Source organism: Macrobrachium rosenbergii, chromosome 42, assembly GCF_040412425.1.
Source record: "Macrobrachium rosenbergii isolate ZJJX-2024 chromosome 42, ASM4041242v1, whole genome shotgun sequence".
Lineage (NCBI taxonomy): Eukaryota > Metazoa > Arthropoda > Malacostraca > Decapoda > Palaemonidae > Macrobrachium > Macrobrachium rosenbergii.
This window is the reverse complement of record NC_089782.1, coordinates 38,986,322-39,005,093: the sequence shown is the minus strand read 5'-3', so window position 1 is coordinate 39,005,093 and position 18,772 is coordinate 38,986,322. Positions and strand designations below refer to the sequence as shown.

The following is an 18,772-nucleotide window of genomic DNA, read 5'->3' as shown; positions in this document are numbered from 1 at the left end:
GGTGGGGGCGATTGTGACCACAGATTGGCAGGCTCAGACTTGCTCTAGGACCACACAAAACGCGGTGTGCATCGGTCCGCGCTACTAAGAGGTCACGCTGGGCTTTCTCTCCGTTAGCTAGTTCCTCCTTGGGTGAGTTGGTAGAGTTGTGGACTAGCACTCGCTAGGCCCGAGTTCGAGTCTCCGGCCGGCTAATGAAGAATTAGAGGAATTTATTTCTAGTGATAGAAATTCATTTCTCGCTATAATGTGGTTCGGATTCCACAATAAGCTATAGGTCCCGTTGCTAAGTAACCAGTTGGTTCTTAGCCACGTAAAATAAGTCTAATCCTTCGGACCAGCCCTAGGAGAGCTGTTAATCAGCTCAGTGGTCTGGTAAAACTAAGCTATACTTCACTTTTAACTTTTCTCCGTTAGCTTGTGTGTTTGTGTTAGTATTTTGTTGCATATATTTTGGAATGCACCTTTTGAGGCAGACAATTTTGGAAAAAGGGGTTGGGGAGGGAATGACATTCTGACATATGGTGGAAAGGTGCACGGATCAAAAATGAGTGAGAATTTCTTGTTAAAAAAAATCTTGTCTCGACTGTCTTTCTTCGCTATGAAAAGTATATATATATATATATATATATATATATATATATATATATATATATATATATATATATATATATGTATATATATATTTCAGTTTTTCCCTTAACCTTTAATTACAAAGAATACATAAAGTCGAGGTATGGACCGACCAGAGAAAAATCGCGCCACAGAAACTGGATCAAAGAATCCTTTGTTTAGGAAAAACGTGAAATAAAATCCCCCTCTTTCTCAGTACTGACAAACGCCCGATAACGAAAACGATTTTTTTTTAAATTTTGAAAGTCTTGTTACTTCAGAATCTTTTCTTTTGTTAACGTAAAGGTTGAAATGCATTCTGCAGTAGCTTGTGTCTCCGCGGTCTCCCACAATCCCGTATTTAGAATTCGTCTCTCCTGGTGGATTTTCCTGCGAGAATATGCGAGGGGAGTTCTTGGAACGCACGGCATTCTTCGTGAAGGGAGGAGGGGTTGTGCGGTTCAGTAAGGGAAAAAAATGAATTATTAGTCCGCCTATAGAGGAAGCTTAGGAACCTATATCTGGAATTTCATAACAGATCTTCACTAGTTCATATATATATATATATATATATATATATATATATATATATATATATATATATATATCAAAAACTTAATTTCTTTCTTAACTTGGTTCCAGGGTTAGTAATGATTAGTGTTTTCAAAATGTAAAGGAATCTAGAAGTTAAGAAGGCATTGTGGTTAATAAATACTACACACACACACACAAACACATATAATATACTATATATATATGTATATATATGCTGTATAATTTTGCTTTAAATATTAAAAATAATGCTTTGATTGTTCGAGAAATATTAAGATACAGATATCATTTGAAATCGAATTCGTACTACTTTGGGAATAACTTACATCCTAAGGAAATTATATGTCAAATGCACTTTTCCCGGTTCGAATCCTGTCTGAGGCAGACGCACTTCTCGGTTATATTTTCCTTTAAAGTGTTTGTATGGATGTGTGTGTATGTGTGTGTGTGGAATAGTTATGGTTTCCTTGTAAACATTCCTCTTATTTCAGTGTGATCAATATTCATTTACAACTGCCCTGTTCACTATCCTTTTCTCTCATTGCCCCAATAATCTCCGTCCTCGTCCATTTCTAAATTCTGTTGGTATTTTCCCATTTGATTATCCCCATACACTAGTTTCCTAACCCTTGCCCTTCGCCCCTGATTGTTCGTATTTATGGCTGGTCATTTCACGTGCTGTATGTTTACTTTTTTGTTGTCATTATTATTCTTTGGTTGCATATATCCTAATTTTTATGACTTCTTCTTCAGTTTAAGACGACTGTTGATTTGATTACTACTTCTGTTGATATTACATCATTTTCCAACTTAATTTTCTTTATAGAAGCTCGTAATTTGACTTGGTTGTTCCTTTACTTGTGTTTCGTCCAATGTTTTGTCCCTCTCCGATACAGACTTCGTTGCCAATAAAAATTGAGTCCATAGAAGATTAATAATAACTGGAAATGTCCGTATACCAGTACTAAGTAGTTTGGCGGGATACCACTAGGGCGGCGCTGCTTGCAGCCGCAGAGCCCGGGAACCGCAGGAGTTGAAAAGGTGCTCAGTGTTTCCTGCGATGTTTTTCGTTAATTATTCTCATAACAGTGCATCTTGCAGCTTATAATGGCAGAAATTAGCACAGGAAATCTTCAAGAGAAAAGGGAATGACACTTCACAGGTAAGAAAAGCGTACTGAATTATATTTATACATAATTTTGTGCCGCTCAGACAACTGTCTTGTCAGCGGTAGCTACGCTTCCTCTCTTGACATGTCTTATATTTTCAACATGTTATTTGCCACATGAGTGCAGTTGCGGTTTCAGTTTCGAAATCAGAACAACAATAATTTTATACACGCCACATAATACCAAGTAAAAAAGATCTTGCTCGTCATTAAAAATGCTTATTAGGAACTGGGCCTATAAGCTTCTGGTTGTGTCAACAATTGTCGTCTCTTAAACACGTTACTGTGATACCTAAGGACACCTGCTGTGCTGTATTTTGTCAATCATTAAGAACTCTTTGCAGTAGGTAGGCCTGTTGGATACTGTCCATGCCATCAATACTTCAGTTTTAGATATGTAAAGGCAGCGTTAGAGTTAACAAAATTGATTTTATCGAATGTGGTTTCTTAGCGAAATTCCGAAGCGTCACACTTGGTGAGAGTATTTCAGGACGACTTGAGCAAACCGCAGAGAAAGCTTCTGTTTCGATTTCAAGACAAAACACTTGTATTTTTAATTTTAATTTTAATTTGTTTTCACCGAACGATATATATCATAGACTTGCAATAGCAAACAAATGAAGTTTGGTAGCTTAGGCCGGTCCTGGTCGTTTCGGCCGTAAGTCACTTTAGGCCGTAACATCCAAAACAATGCAAGACGTTATGTTTATGGTATTTACCGTTATGTTTATGGTATTTACCATTATTATATCATGTTTTACGTACATCCTCAAGGGGCTGGTACTAAACACGGCGCCCATTTTGCACGTAAACGTGCTTACGGCCGAAACGACCCGAATGCGCCTAGGCTACGCCTATGCCTTCAAACTACTCATTTGGTAAGAGGCTATATCATTTATGCCTTATTTTAAGTACACCTTATTTTCGAAAATATAAAAATAATTTATGTATGGTAAAAGTTATCGAAGCGTCATACCAAGGGAAAAAATAGCCTTTAAGAATGGTACCAACAAGGAAAAGAATCTTGGCCAAGCAAATGCTAGACCTATGCCTAGTGGTTTGGCAGGTATTTTTTTATTGCTTTGTCCTTCTTTTAAGAATAATTTTATTCCAATTCAGTCAAAATTACTTTGTTATGATAGTCCTTATTTAATAATTCTCTTCAAGTGTCATTCCAAAGCCCTAGAATAGAAAGAAATCTCTATCGCTGGTTTGTTTACAAGGTACTTTCCAGTATTTGAGATATGTGTAGATTAGAATGCAAAGTTCTTCACTTCAGCTACAGTAGACCTTACAACAATGATATTTCGAAATATTTTGTACGATGATGATTAATTTACCTGTAATAGAATTATATATTCTTACAATAATTAAACGAGGTGAAAATTAGCAATATGCTGCCTTGGTGTTTCGTCACGACAGTATAGTACTATGCACTGGACCAAGTGACTCAATATGAACTTTTCCGTGAAATTATTTGACAAAAAATACGACGACAATAATAAATAATAATAATAACAACTAAGTGACACTCATGGAATATCTACATTGACGAAAAACAGCAATTTTAAACTTGAAATAAGGAACATGACAAAAACACAAACACGAACCCCACAAGAAATCTGACACGGAAAACTCGCAATCTGAAGGCCCTCATTAAACAAGGAACATGCAAAAATACCCTCCCGAACTCTGCTTGAAAGAGGCTCGAGAATAAATGCTTTCTCTTCATTCAGTGTTCATTCAGGGCATTCGTCCGTGATAAGAGAACTTAATTAACATTGTTTTCCCCTTTTTCCCCCCTATTCTTTCTCTCGCACGCTTTCCTGTCTTCCTCTCTACGTCCTCTCTTTGCCCCTACTTACAACACTCCTTTCCGCTTTTGCCGTCTTGTATACAGTTTGTCTATTCATGTGACTTAGATAAATATTATGTGATGTTTTATTCAGGTTTACTATTCTCAAGCCGTATAGCTCAACATACTGCTGTGAGAAGCGTATATAAATTTTTGATGGCCCATAAACAATTTATATGTTAGTGAAAGTCTTTGTGCTTAGACTAACCGGTGTTACTTTGGCTTGTTATCTACGCGTCACCTGCTCCGAGGTGCTAGTACTAAACGCCGTATAATGTAAAGTAGACGGCCGCACGAAGATATCGTTTATTGATATGATTTGTCAATCACACAATACAGAAATGGGTGTATATAATACTTCGATCCCCGAGGGGCCAGTAATAAACATGGCGTCCCACTGAGCTTCCGCCATGTTTAGTACTAGCACCTCGGAGTAGGCGACGCGTAGATAACAAGCCAAAGTAGCACCGACTAACCTTATCCTTCCTTGTTTGGGATGGTGCTCTGAAATCTGGAGCACTTTTTCGTTTTCTGTGTCGATAATGCTAAATCAAAGGCAGTTAATTTAATCAGTGGTCCTACTCTAATTTCTTTTCTGAGTTTTCTCTCTCCTTACTTCAGGGAGTTCTCGATTTCTACAGGTACTACTTTGGTCAGTGTTCCATTTAGGTAAAAGGGTAATCCCTCCTTACAGCCTGTAAAATTTGAGAGTTTCCTCCCAGTTTTTTTTTTTTTTTGCATATTATCCCTCTTACTTTAACAGTTGAGTCATCCAGTATTCAGTGCCTCCTGTTTTAAGTTTAATTCTTCCTCGTGCTATTCTTTTTTTCTTGTTTGTATAAGCTTATATATATACACATACATATATATAATACATATATACATATATATGAATATGTAACGTATATATATATATATATGTATATATAAATGTATATATATATATATATATACATACACATACATACATATGACGAGCAATCACTCATGCGCTCGACTCAGGTTCTATACCATGAGTACGAGCTGTCTTGAGTTCTCACTAAAACGAGAAAGACTCTTAAATTGATTTCAAGACGGCCGTGGAGAGGCTGGTAATTGAGACTTTACCGACCTAAGGAGTCCCCTTAATGACCCTTAATATCCTCAAGAGATCCCTTTCACTGTAAAGTCTCCTAATTGCTCAGGCCGTTCTCCTAAGGTCTAAGCACAACAGCCTTATTACATTTATTGTTAAATATTCTCGTTCTTTTCTTATGCTGAGGGATTATCGACTTGGATTCTTATTCAGTCTCTCTCTCTCTCTCTCTCTCTCTCTCTCTCTCTCTCTCTCTCTCTCTCTCTCTCTCTCTCTATTTTCAAGTGGGTTAGCTTCAATAACAGGGGACCTTCCTCTCATGTGAATTGGATACAAGCGTACAATCAAAGTGATAAGCAACACAGTGCATTGATGCCTTTCTGTAGGATTAACTCCCTGAGTCGATACTCAGATGGTGAAGAGAGTAGTGAAAGTTACTTCCTCTTCTAAAGCCGCCCTCTTATAAAGGAAACAGATAGTGATCCAGGGAAAAAAATAGGGAGGACATAGGTCTATGAGCAAGGGAAAAATGAGAGAGACGCTTCTTCAGAAGCGAGCGACCCCTGGGTAGGATTACATGAGTGATGGAGAGAGAGACATTGCTTATAATAGTAGGTAAGGAGAGGCACAGGTGTAGAGGAACTTGAGTGACCGAGAGAGGAAGAGTGCTTTGGAAGTGAGGTAGTAGCCCTTATGCAGAATTATAAAGGTAGCTGTGAGAGGAATACTGCTCTAGAGGTAAGGGGAGGCCGCGGGTTGTAGAGGTACTGGAGTGATAGAGAGAGAGGAACAGTGCTTGAGAACTGAGGGGTGACAGCTTTGTAGAGTTACAAATGTTGCTGGGAGAAGAACTGTGCTTCAGACGCTTAGAAAAGGGTCGAAATGCAGAATTACAAGAGTGATTTAGAGGGAACACTTTATAAAAGTTAGGAAGGGACCCGGGAATAGACTTATAAGACTGACTGAGAAAGGAGCACTACTTTATTTCTAAAGTAAAGGAGGGATCCATGTATAAAACTTCAAAAGGTATAGAGAGAGAGAGGGGAAACTCTGTTTCTAGTAAGAGAGGCCCCACAGATGTAAAAGTATGGAGGTGATGGAGAGAGGAACAATGCCTATAAGTGATAGAGCAACCCGGGTGTTGAAACAAGAGCGAATGAGAGAGAGAGAGAGAGAGAGAGAGAGAGAGAGAGAGAGAGAGAGAGAGAGAGAGAGAAAGAGAGAGAGAGAGAGATAGTGGTTTAAAAGTAAGAAAGGAAATTAAGGGAAAGCACGGGATTTGGAGTTAGAGAGGGAATAAGATACGGACTCTGGTTTAGAAGTCAGGAAGGGAATGAGAGAGAGGAGACAGTGAAAGAAGAAGGAAGGAAAATAAAGGAAGACAGATCTACCAGTAAAGGATGGTATAATAAAGAGGAACCGGTGTAGAAGCAAGGGGAGAAATTAGGAGCAGGCGCAGATTTGTAAAATAAGAGGTAACGTTAGAGAATAAAGTGGAATTGAAGAGAAAAGTGGATGGAGTGGTGCAGAAAAGGAATTCCGATCGCCGTTCTCATGTCCTAGGTTAAATTTGGGCAACAACTGCAATCTTCCTCTTGTTATGTAGTTGTGTGGTATTCCTTCACGTCTATAAATGGATTGTGTGAGAAGCAATCACGAGTCGTTACCATCGGCTTGGTTAAATTGGTGCTGCAACTTTGCAAGAAAAAATAACCACTTTTAGTTTCCTGTAAAAGAAAACTATCATAGAGATGGCTATTTGTCCGTCCGTCCGCACTTTTTCTGTCCGCACTTTTTCTGTCCGCCCTCAGATCTTAAAAACTACTGAGGCTAGGGGGCTGCAAATAGGTATGTTGATCATCCACCCTCCACTCATCAAACATACCAAATTGCAGCCCTCTAGCCTCAGTAGTTTTGATTTTATTTAAGGTTAAAATTAGCCATGATCGTACGTCTGGCACCGCTATAGGTGCCAACAACACAAGCCACCACAGGGCCGCGGCTGAGAGTTTCAAAAAGTTCTTCATTGGACGGGTCGATATCGTTCACGGCTAGCACTTTGCTGGGCCCGCGTTTGATTCTCCGGCCGGTCAGTGAAGAATTAGAGGAATTTATTTCTGGTGATAGAAATTCTTTTCTAGGTATAATGTGGTTCGGATTCCACAATAAACTGTAGGTCCCGTTGCTAGGTAACCAACTGGTTCTTAGCCACGTAAAATAAGTCTAATCCTTCGGGCCAGCCCCAGGAGAGCTGTTAATCAGCTCAGTGGTCTGGTTAAACTAAGGTATACGTGACTTGTTTCAAACAGCATTATACGCTGTACAGAAAACTCGATTACACCGAAGAAACTTTGGCGCACTTTTTACTTGTTTTATTTTAGCTCGTGAATACGTTCTGTATGTCCTTTTTAAAATCACACTACCATCAGTATGATGACATAAATTCTCTACCATGTTAATAGATCATTCCTTCCTAAGGAAATTAAATAGAATTGGAAGTGAACATAACAAAAAGGTAAATATTACGTGAATTTTATCACAATCAGTATATCAATATAAGCTCAACACCGTAAGGGGGTAGTGCCGTCAGTGCACCTCACGCGGTGCACTGTAGGCATTGCTTACGGTTCTTTGCAGCGTCCCTTCGGCCCCTAGCTGCAATCCATTTCATTCCTTTGCCGGTACCTGCGTTCATATTCTCTTTCTGCCATCTTACTTTCCACCTTCTCCTAACAATTGTTTCATAGTGCAACTGCGAGGTTTTCCTCCTATTACACCTTTCAGACCTTTTTACTCTCAATTTCCGTCTCAGCTCTGAATGCCCTCATAGGTCCCAGCGCTTGGCCTTTGGCCTAAACTATATTCTGGCCTGTTCAATATTAGCTCAAGAATGTGAGCAAAATATATCCAGACAAAAATTAACAATCAAGCATTGTTTGCAGCAACAGGAGAAATGCTTTGAAACAGGAGGTCCCTGGTAATCAGATATAGCTGTGATTGACGCTAATGCTGAAATTTTTTTATGGAAAGTGTGCAAAGGTACTATTTCTTATCTCTGTGGAAATATACACTTTTTGTAGGGAAGCAGAAGGTACTTTTCAGTGCTTCATTTGCTTTCACTCTAAGAAAAGCACCGCCGAGCTTTTAATTAACCCACGCTGAAAAGGTACTCAGTTGTGTATACAGTATATAATTAAGTATTCGTGAGGATATTTTTGTGAGCGTGTTTATTTGCTGAATACGTCAAGTAGGCCTCTGGGCTATTGTTTTTATGCACCATATTTAACCCCATGAAAGATGTTGTTTTGGCTAAGGGGAAATTTCAGACTTGTTTCTTTAGGATTCTGTGACGAAGCATTAATATTCACTGACGCAAATAGATATAACGTAACGACGAATAAGAGATTATCTAATGAATACGTATAATAATCAAGATGTTTTCGACTTGCCATTGCAAACCTAAAGACGTCAACCTCCTCTATTATACTCCCTCGTAAACGTGTGAACCCCACAGCGCACATTCATCCGCGAGGTTCATCAAAACCCCAATTGATAACCGACAGTTTTGCAACCCAATTACGATCGAAATCCGCCCGAAATCTCCGTCTCCTGTTAAGAACGATATCTGAATGCTTTCATGCAGGCAATCGAATTATCTCCGCGAGTCGCTTTATGAGCAGTCGAGTAGAAAGGCCCCTCCCATCTGCATATGACGTCGTCTCATTAGGATTTGTTTTCATGATTTAATTTTAGGGTTGCACTGCAGAGCCTCTGCTGACTGACTGAGGCTGAACGACAAGAAACCAGAAGATGATCTGTCTTCTTCTTCTTCTAAATATTCATTTTCGTCTTCTAGCTTCAAGGTTATGTTTGGCTTCTATCCTATAGTCAAGTGGTTCTCAACCTTTTTTGAACCATGCAACCTTTCACCATATGTCAGAATGTCATCCCACACCCCTTTTCCAAAATTGTCTGCCTCAAAAGGTACATTCCAAATGTTATGCAACAAAATACTAACACAAACACACAAACCAGCGGAGAGAAAGCCCAGTGTGACCTCTCAGTAGTGCGGACCAATGCACACTGCGTTTTGTGTGGTCCTAGAGCCAGTTTGAGCCTGCCAGTCTGTGGTCACAATTCCTCCCCGCCCCAGAAACACTGAAATCCCCCCCTGGTTAAGAACCACTGCTGTAGTTCTTTTATCATTTCCCGGTAATTTGGTTTTGTGGCTGAAATGAGTCACTGAAGCGACAGGTTCGGATCTGTATGTTGTAGTGTCAGAAAGGCGCGTACTCTTCTTCTGCCACCGGTACCCAAAGAATTGCTATAAAAATGTAATTGATGGATATAGCTGATAAGAAACATCGGAAAAGTCCTTTATTTTTCATTTTGGTCGTAGGTTTTTATACAAAGATAAAAAGGGACTGTTAGATTATTCTTTTAATTAGGAAAAGCCTGATTTTACTTTTAAATGTCTTTCAGGTGCGACTTAAAGCCATTCATTTCAGTTTTTAACATTTTTCCGCAACAAGATGATGAGCGAATCAGACGGAACTGGAATCAAAGTTGACTTGCCTTTTATGCAGCCAACCTTTCAAGTATTAGATTCAGGGGAGCACTTATTAATTACTTAATTAGATGCAAAATTTCATGCTGGCTTGCCCATGCATTACCATTGTGAGAAATGAAACTTCATTCAAAATTTCATGGAAAGAAGAGCATGGAATATTGTCATAAAATAAGGTAATACTTTCGCCTTTAACAAGAATTTACTCTCCCTGACTGAATTCAAACTATTACTGACAAGAAACCAAGTCTTAGTTTCCTCTAGAACAATATTTCTTCTTGGATTTCAGTTTCAGGAAAACGCACGTACTAGGTCCGTTTGACAAGGAGCTAAACCCTTGTTATTGACTTTTGCTGAGATCGTGTAGTTTTGAATCATTAAGCGGAATATTATTGATTTACGAGGGTCTGTATATATAATTCAGTGAAATATCAGGCACTAAGTCGCCCACTTGACATGTAGACAGAAATTCAAATGAATTTTGTATTTATTATTATAAATTCGTTTCAGAATGACGGTAACTTATTTAACGAAGGATGAACTAAAATTGCTCCTTTCACATTCTGAAATGGCTGTAGCCGCAAAGCTGAGAAAATAGCATAATAGCTCTCTTTCCTTTGTAGACATTAAGGCCCCTACCTTGCTTAATCAAGGGCATATGTGATCTACTACAACAACCGTAGAAACATCTCTCTGTGATTCTACAAACAGAAGTTTTTATTTTTGACAGGTTAGGAAACTTATACATGTCTCTCGCACCTCTGCCCGCGCCCCCAACTTCCCTCCTACAATATATATATATATATATATATATATATATATATATATATATATATATATATATATATATATATATAAGCATTAAGCTAAACTACAAACGTCCTTTAATATCCAATTCGCTCTATCTCGGAAATAATATATTTTCATGTATGTTACGCGAAGGGGAATTTTTTAGTTGATAATGAGTAAGTGTTGGCCGTGTGGTTAAAATCGCCTCGCTGTAGTCCTGAGTTCTTGTCTTCCGTGGTTCGAGCCCACGAGACGACGAACTTATTATCAACTAAAAAATTCCCCGTCGGGTAATATATATAAAAATATATTATTTCCGAGGTAGAGTGAATTGATATTAAAGGACGTTTGTAGCTTAATGCTCGTATATGAATCACGTTGATGTGGTAAAAATTCATTCATATATATATATATATATATATATATATATATATATATATATATATATATATATATATATATATATAATTATATATATATATATATATATATATATATATATATATATATATATATATATATATATATATATATATATATATATATATTCCTCCCTAGAGAGGGCCTCGCTAACTAGACCTGGTCTGAGTGATTTATAAATTACCGAGGACTCTGCTTAAGATTCCGTTCTAGTGAAAGACAAAAGGTTATGACTAAAAACGGAGATACAAGTTTTCTTGACATTTTCTCTCATCCATTAAATCCGAGATTTGACTTAGAATAGCTGATGGATTACAGTTCCGCTTGTGCTCATTGATTAGTCCTACAGATTCAAGCTCGCTTTAGCTCCCATTATGTCGATTATGTAATTACGAGCTTGTTGGTGCGCGCTACGGGCGCTGGAACCCGGTGCTGCTGTCTCCCCTACCCTCCCGATCCCCTACCCCCCACTCCCCGCCCCAACCCAGAGCCGGACAAGCAGGTTACAGACAGCATAATCTAAGAACAAATAAAAAACATAGTTTCGTTTATTTCAGCAGAATTTTCATTGCACCCTCTTCGAAAAGTATGGAAGAAGGTATTTCAGGATGGACCGAGTCTTCATGTGACCTCTTCTAAAAAGTAATTTTCTCTCTCAGTTACTCAGGTTTTTTCATCGAATGAGATCCCACAAGAAAGTATTTCGATTTATTCGCCATTTGTGGAACTTTTGTCTCATTAGGTTAGTCCAGGTTTGTAGCAAAAACTAGAACCGAATCTTCTTCTTTTCTTTGGAGGTAAGGTCGAAGTAAAAGCTTATTAGGGGCTACGAATCAGACAGATTGAAAATTTGTCCTCTGACGATGATTGATTCGACAGATTTGAATCAAATTGGCCAAACGTCCTTCAAGCTTTTTGTAATATTTTTCGTTAAGTCATTTCAAAGCGTCGAGTGAATGACATTCTCAGTTCATTTTCATTTCTGTCTTATTAGCGCATCAACTAAATCTATCAAACAGTGAGAAAGATAAGGGTCTCTCTCTCTCTCTCTCTCTCTCTCTCTCTCTCTCTCTCTCTCTCTCTCTCTCTCTCTCTCGTTTCAGTTAGACTCCTGCCAGTTTATACCTTTACCTACTCGTCAACTCTCTCTCTCTCTCTCTCTCTCTCTCTCTCTCTCTCTCTCTCTCTCTCTCTCTCTCTCTCGTACCCCATGTGTCGACCGTCTAGTTTTAATTGTTGCTCAATTGATCCAACAAGCAAGTGATCGACAGGAAGAAGGGCTTCCACGGCCGCCCATTGTCTCTCCTTCTATTGCTGTTCCAAAGGCCGTCGAGATCAAACGCAGCTGCGCCTCCGAAGTTTGTGATTTTCTCTCTCTCTCTCCCCTTCAGCACTCGCTAACATACACCTCCAACCGCACCCTCTACCTCCTCTTCCTCCTCCTCCTCCTCTCCCATACACACTCCAGAGCACTGCTGGGTGGCGGATTCAGGGGCGGGGTTGAGGGTGGGGCGAGGGTTTCGGGCAAGCAAGGTTTGGCTTCGCAGATTGCCATCAGATCTCGAGGTCGCCATATTACTTTCCCGCCATCCAGGCGAGTCAGCGTTTTCCCCTTTTTTTGCTGAGGTAGTTTCAGTCGAATGTATTATTAATTCTACTCATGATTCTCCCAAAAATATGGAGACCAACAAACGTGAGGAGAGAAATGGCGAGAACGTTCACTCTGAGAGCTTCAAACGCGCGAGTTTTATAGCGGACATTTCTGTCTTGTTATCGGGGCGGCTCTTTCACTTATTTGCCCTTCTATTCACTCACCTTTCAGGCACACCTGAAGCCTGTCCGCCAGGTATTGTCGTGCAAGGTTCAACAACTATAGGTTTCTGTAAAGGACTCAGGCATTTCAAAGCCTTTGTAACAAGCCCCTCGGAAGGCATTGTTTCCTCAAACCCTTTCAGGACACCTCTGAACTGTTAACGACTCTGACGGGCGTAGAGGCGGGTGCCGCGCTGTATTAGAGGCCTGACACGCAGGGATTTCATCTAATCTGAAGGCACCGAATACACATATGCATTCGGGATTTTCCCTGCTTACGAGCTTAATGGGCTTCCAGAGGAGAATTATGAGTTGAAAGTGATCCTTGCAAACGTAGGCCATCATCTAAAACCTGCTGGTTACACTCGCCTGATCTACAGTATATAGTTTGACAAGTACGGTGACCCATAATGGCCGTATGGATTCGAGTCACACCTGTGTGGGAAATTTTTTATTTTTATTTTCGCTTTGAGCTTCAGTTCTTAAAGGAAAAGCATGTCTAAAAATATTAGGAAATAAGAGGAGAAAGGCTCATATATATATATACTGTATATATATATATATATATATATATATATATATATATATATATATATATATATATATATATATATATATATATATAATGGAAGGTTTATTTACTATATAATGAAAATCCACAAATATATAAGTAATCTGTATTATCTAAAGAAGACAAGGTTTATTTACGTAATTATGGATTTTTATATTATACAATAGTTTTCACGACGATATATATAGATACATGTATATATATACATATATATGTATGTATATATATATATATATATATATATATATATATATATGATAAATATCCAAAATATATAAGTAAATCGTATTATTTAAAAAAGATAGTTTATGTAATTGTGATTTTTTATTATACATATCCAAAAATTTTTCGTATTACGACCATATATATATATATATATATATATATATATATATATATATATATATATATATATATATATATATATATATATATATATATATATGTATATACAATGGAACTGCTATATGATAAAAATCTACGAATATATAAGTAAACTGTATTATTTAAAAAAGATACAGTTTATTTATGTGAAATTATGGATTTTTTTTATCATTCAACAGTTTTTCACGACCTTGTGAATTTTGTAGCACTGAACCGATAATTAGGCATCTGAGGTGGACAGTAACTTTGTCGAACAGATGAGAATAAAATTCCTGACACGACATCAGGCTGCATCTGATAACCACGACTGAAAATTGGGGATCTCAAAAAGAACAAAAATCTGCAACATGGGTTTGGAGCCTTCCCAATGAAGCAACATTCAGTATTCATTTTATACCATCTCCTTATTATCTGAATAATCTCTGGAATGGCTTCTTTCTATAATTCTTTTGAAGAACGATTTATTAACACAAAGAAAGGCTGAAAATGAATATTCATCTATTTTTTACAAGGCCTAATCCCTCGATAACCTAATATCCATAAATATCTTTTAATCAGTACAAAGACTAAAACACTTTTAAGCACACACACACACTCATATGCAGACCCCTACGTACGCTCGGGTATTCATTGCATTTATGTACAGCCTACCAATCGTACCGCGCCGTCAGTTTATAAGTGCAGGGAAAATCGGTCCCCCGGGGGCAATTAGGAACTCTAAATGTGGTAATAATGTGTTCCCTTGGTCCGGCGTACTTTTATCTCCAGCTGTTTCATTACGGTGGTTCGCTTAGGGTTCGTGGCTCGAGATGTCTATGGAATAATGATAACAATTTCACGGCTGCTTTTGTCGTTTCGGGTTTAGGCGAAAGCTGCTGCTTTCTGTTTTCGGTACTCCGCCGATGTGGACTGATTTGTGGGAGCTTTCCCGACATTCTCTCTCTCTCTCTCTCTCTCTCTCTCTCTCTCTCTCTCTCTCTCTCTCTCTCTCTCGCTTGTTGTTCCAAGTGTTTTACCACTTTCTTTTCTTCTGTACTCTCTTTCTCTCTTTTTTCACTTAGTCTCCTCCCAGTTTATTTCTTTATCTGTTCGTAAACTCTCTCTCTCTCTCTCTCTCTCTCTCTCTCTCTCTCTCTCTCTCTCTCTCTCTCTCTCTGTTCTAGATTCCTGTTTCCCCTTTCTAAAAATTTTCCCTTTATTATGTACATTTTTTAAAAATTCGTTCTTAGTCGAGCTTATATTTCAAAATCAATATTCTGGTGTATGTATGCATATATCCAGGTATGTATGTATGGTGTATGTATATTTTAAGTTACTTTTTATTGAATATTCGATTCTGGCAGCTAATTACATTTCGTTTCTTGACAAAATACGAACGACAAAGAGAGAATGATTGTACAAACAAATGTAGCCGTGAAAAGAAAAGCGTTTAGTTTGCCTAAAATATAGAATGGCTTTCATTTGTGACAAACGAACCTCGATCCTTTGTATGAACTGTTACTTGCCTTAATTGGGTGGTTTGTTGTCCGTGAAAACTGACAAAAAAAAAAATTCCCCATATTTATGAAAAATGATTTTTGTCCTGTTATTATGACTGACTGACTTCGGTAAAGCAGGAATTAATTTGTTTTGATTAACTATATATTTCCAGCGTGTCGCTATATTGTTTTTTTTTATTCCCGTTTGAAAAAAAGATATACTTTCATGTTTTATTGTTTTGCATGTATGTATGTATGCATGTATGTATGTATGTATGTATGTTCGTGTGCATATGTGCTGCCTGGATTTTCAGTAATGAGTTAAGAAAACAGAACAATAAACCAGTGTTCTGCGCTCATACTAAAAAATAAGATCTGTATTGTACTGGTTCAGTTTTTACTGGTGTGCCTCAATCCCATTTCAGTAATTCAAAGGTTTTGCCTTTGAAAAATTGTTTGGTAATACGTTCCATTATCCAAATTAGCTGTCTACCTTATATATATATATATATACGTATACATACATACATATATTATATATATATACAGTATATATATATATATATATATATATATATATATATATATATATATATATATATATATATATATATGTGTGTGTGTGTGTGTGTGTGTGTGTGTGTGTGTGTGTGTGTGAAAAAGAAAAAGGCCCATAAAACACTGTATGAACGTATGAACGTTTCAACCATATATTTCGAGCACTTCCTTCTGTGCCCCTGTTCACTGGTAAAATATATGGCCGAAATATATAGTTGAAACGTTCATACAGTGTTTTATGGGCCTTTTTATTTTCATATTATACTGTTGAATTACAGTAAAGACATTCATATATATATATATATATATATATATATATATATATATATATATATATATATATATATATATACAGTATATATATATATATATATGTATATATATATATATATATATATATATATATATATATATATATATATATATATATATATATATATATATATATATACTGTATATTAATATATGTTCGGAAACAACGAGTTTGAGCTCAAAAAACAAAATTTAGATATGATTCTCGGGTATTTAAAGACACCACCCGCGTAGGGGGTTAGTGCCATCAGCGCACCTCAAGTGGTGCACAGTAGGCACCACTTAAGGTTCTTTGCAGCGCCCCTTCGGCCCTCAGCTGCAACCCTTCTCATTCCTTTTACTCCGTTCATATTACCTTTCTTCCATCTTACTTTCCACCATCCCCTGGCAATTATTTCATAGTGTAGCTGCGAAGTTTTCCTCCTTCTACACCTTTAAATGCATTTTACTCTCAATTTCCCTTTCAGCGCTGAATGATCTCATAGGTCCCAACGTTTGGCCTTTGGGCTAAATTTTATATTCGAATTAAAGACACCACAGTAGCAAATGTAACTGTTAAGACAGCTTAGATCTGAACAACGGAGGTGCCTTTGTCAGACTATCTCCTAGGAAGGCTTCTTTAAGGACAGTGTGACGGTGGGAGACCAGTTTTAGGAGAGGTTAGTCTAGGACCCATTAAGACTTTGTAGGCCTTGGGTTAATCGCCGAGGACAGATCACAGAGAAGTGATTTTCAATCATTGATTATTGCTGGATGTTTATGGGCTGTCCAAGAGCAAGAGCCCCATCCCTGCAGAAAGCTGGTTTAATCTGCAACAACAAACAGCTGGCAGGTAATGGCACTGAAGAGATGGCTGGCACTATGTCACTGATGGTATGCGCATTCTTCAGGGGACAGAGAAAACGGCATGAGCATTCGTAAGAAATATTAGCCCTAATTGGTTCTCTGATTGGAAAGATGAGAAACAATTGAGTTGAGAAAATCCCTCTCTCTCTCTCTCTCTCTCTCTCTCTCTCTCTCCAACACTAGAATGACTATTCGGACTACTCTGTAACCACGTCAAGTTTTTGCAGTCATGAAGAAGTCAAGATTTTGCAGTCATGATAAAGGTCAAGATTTTGCAGTCATGAAAAAGGTCAAGATTTTGCAGTCATGAAAAAGGTCAAGATTTTGCAGTCATGAAAAAGGTCAAGATTTTGCAGTCATGATAAAAGGTCAAGATTTTGCAGTCATGAAAAAGTCAAGATTTTGCAGTCATGAAAAAGGTCAAGATTTTGCAGTCATGAAAAAGGCCAAGATTTTGCAGTCATGATAAAGGTCAAGATTTTGCAGTAATGAAAACGGTCAAGAGTTTACAGTCATGAAAAAGGTCAAGACTTTGCAGTCATGAAAAAGGTCAAGATTTTGCAGTCGTGAAAAAGTCTGCTTGACAAATGTGTTCGGCGAAAGAATTTATGGCACTTCTCTTGCGTAAACATCAGCATCCGCGGACTGCAAATTTTCTCCTCCTCGGTGAGTTAGAGCGTCTCCGCGTATCGAATATTTTTCCGAGGTTATTGGACGGCACGTTGGTGCTCTTCCGATAATCAGCATAATTGCTTCCAATAATTACAGCCTCTGCCTCACGGAGATACGTTAGCTGTTTTCTTCTTCTTCATCTTCATAGTTCACGCGGGAGCTCTGAATACCACTTCTGTTAATAATCCCCGCGTCACCTTCCTTGCGGTAAGAGGCCAGACGAAGACTATTTAAAAATTGAAAATACAAGAAGGGAAAAAGAGGAAAGGGCAGAGGAAAAGGGAAACAGTGTCACTGATTAATAGGTAAAGGCTGTCATGATGAAAGTGGAAAAGGAATCTAACAAAAATGCAAAAAAAAAAAAAAAAATCTTAAGGAATATTTCTAAGACTTTCAGCTCTTAATTGAATCATCGGAAATGTGATTCCCAGTTTTCTGAATTCACTAACTAAATCTAATAATGAGCAGGTGAGTCTTAGTCATCAGTGTTCACAAGAATTATATAACTGAGTGATTCTTGGTTCTCCGAATTCACTGGAAATATCAAATACATATCTACTTAATCCCCAGTTATCAAATAATCAAGTAAGTGATTCTTAGTTCCCGTGTTCATTGGAAATAATGAGCAATCGAGAAAGTGATTCTCAGCTATCAAAGAACCAAGTAAGTGATTCTCAGAGTTCATTAGAAATATTGAACAATCGAGTAAGTGATTCTCAGTTATCAAATAACCAAGTACTAAGTGATCCTTAGTTCTCAGAGTTCACTGGAAATACTGAATAATCGAGTAAGTGATTCCCAGTTATCAAGAAAGCAAGCAAGGGATCCCTAGTTCTGCAAGTTCATTGGAAATACTGAACAATCGAGCAAGTGATTCCTAGTTATCAAATAACCAAGTAGGTGACTCTTAGTTCGCAGTGTTCATTGGAAATAATGAACAATCGAGTAATTGATTCTCATTTATCAAGTAACCACTAACTGATCACAGTTCTCCAAATTCATTGAAACTACCAGACAAAGAGTGTATAACGGAATCAAATAGTGAATGTTTCCAATTCTCAGGATGATTTTACCTTTTTTTCATCCTTGTTATGGTATGGT

At 37.7% G+C, this 18,772-nt stretch overlaps 1 protein-coding gene across 2 annotated transcripts in view; it reads left to right on the top strand.

Moving 5' to 3' along the window:
* The first annotated feature begins 2,164 nt into the window (after positions 1-2,164).
* LOC136828285 (carbonic anhydrase-related protein 10-like) overlaps positions 2,165-18,772 on the top strand; it is a 455,301-nt gene continuing 438,693 nt past the window's right edge. Inside the window, exon 1 of one of the 2 annotated variants that reach the window (XM_067086162.1) lies at positions 2,165-2,326. The gene's annotated coding sequence lies outside the window, so the exon portion shown is untranslated. The remainder of the gene's footprint in view (positions 2,327-18,772) is intronic. The other variant, XM_067086160.1, reaches the window with a different exon arrangement.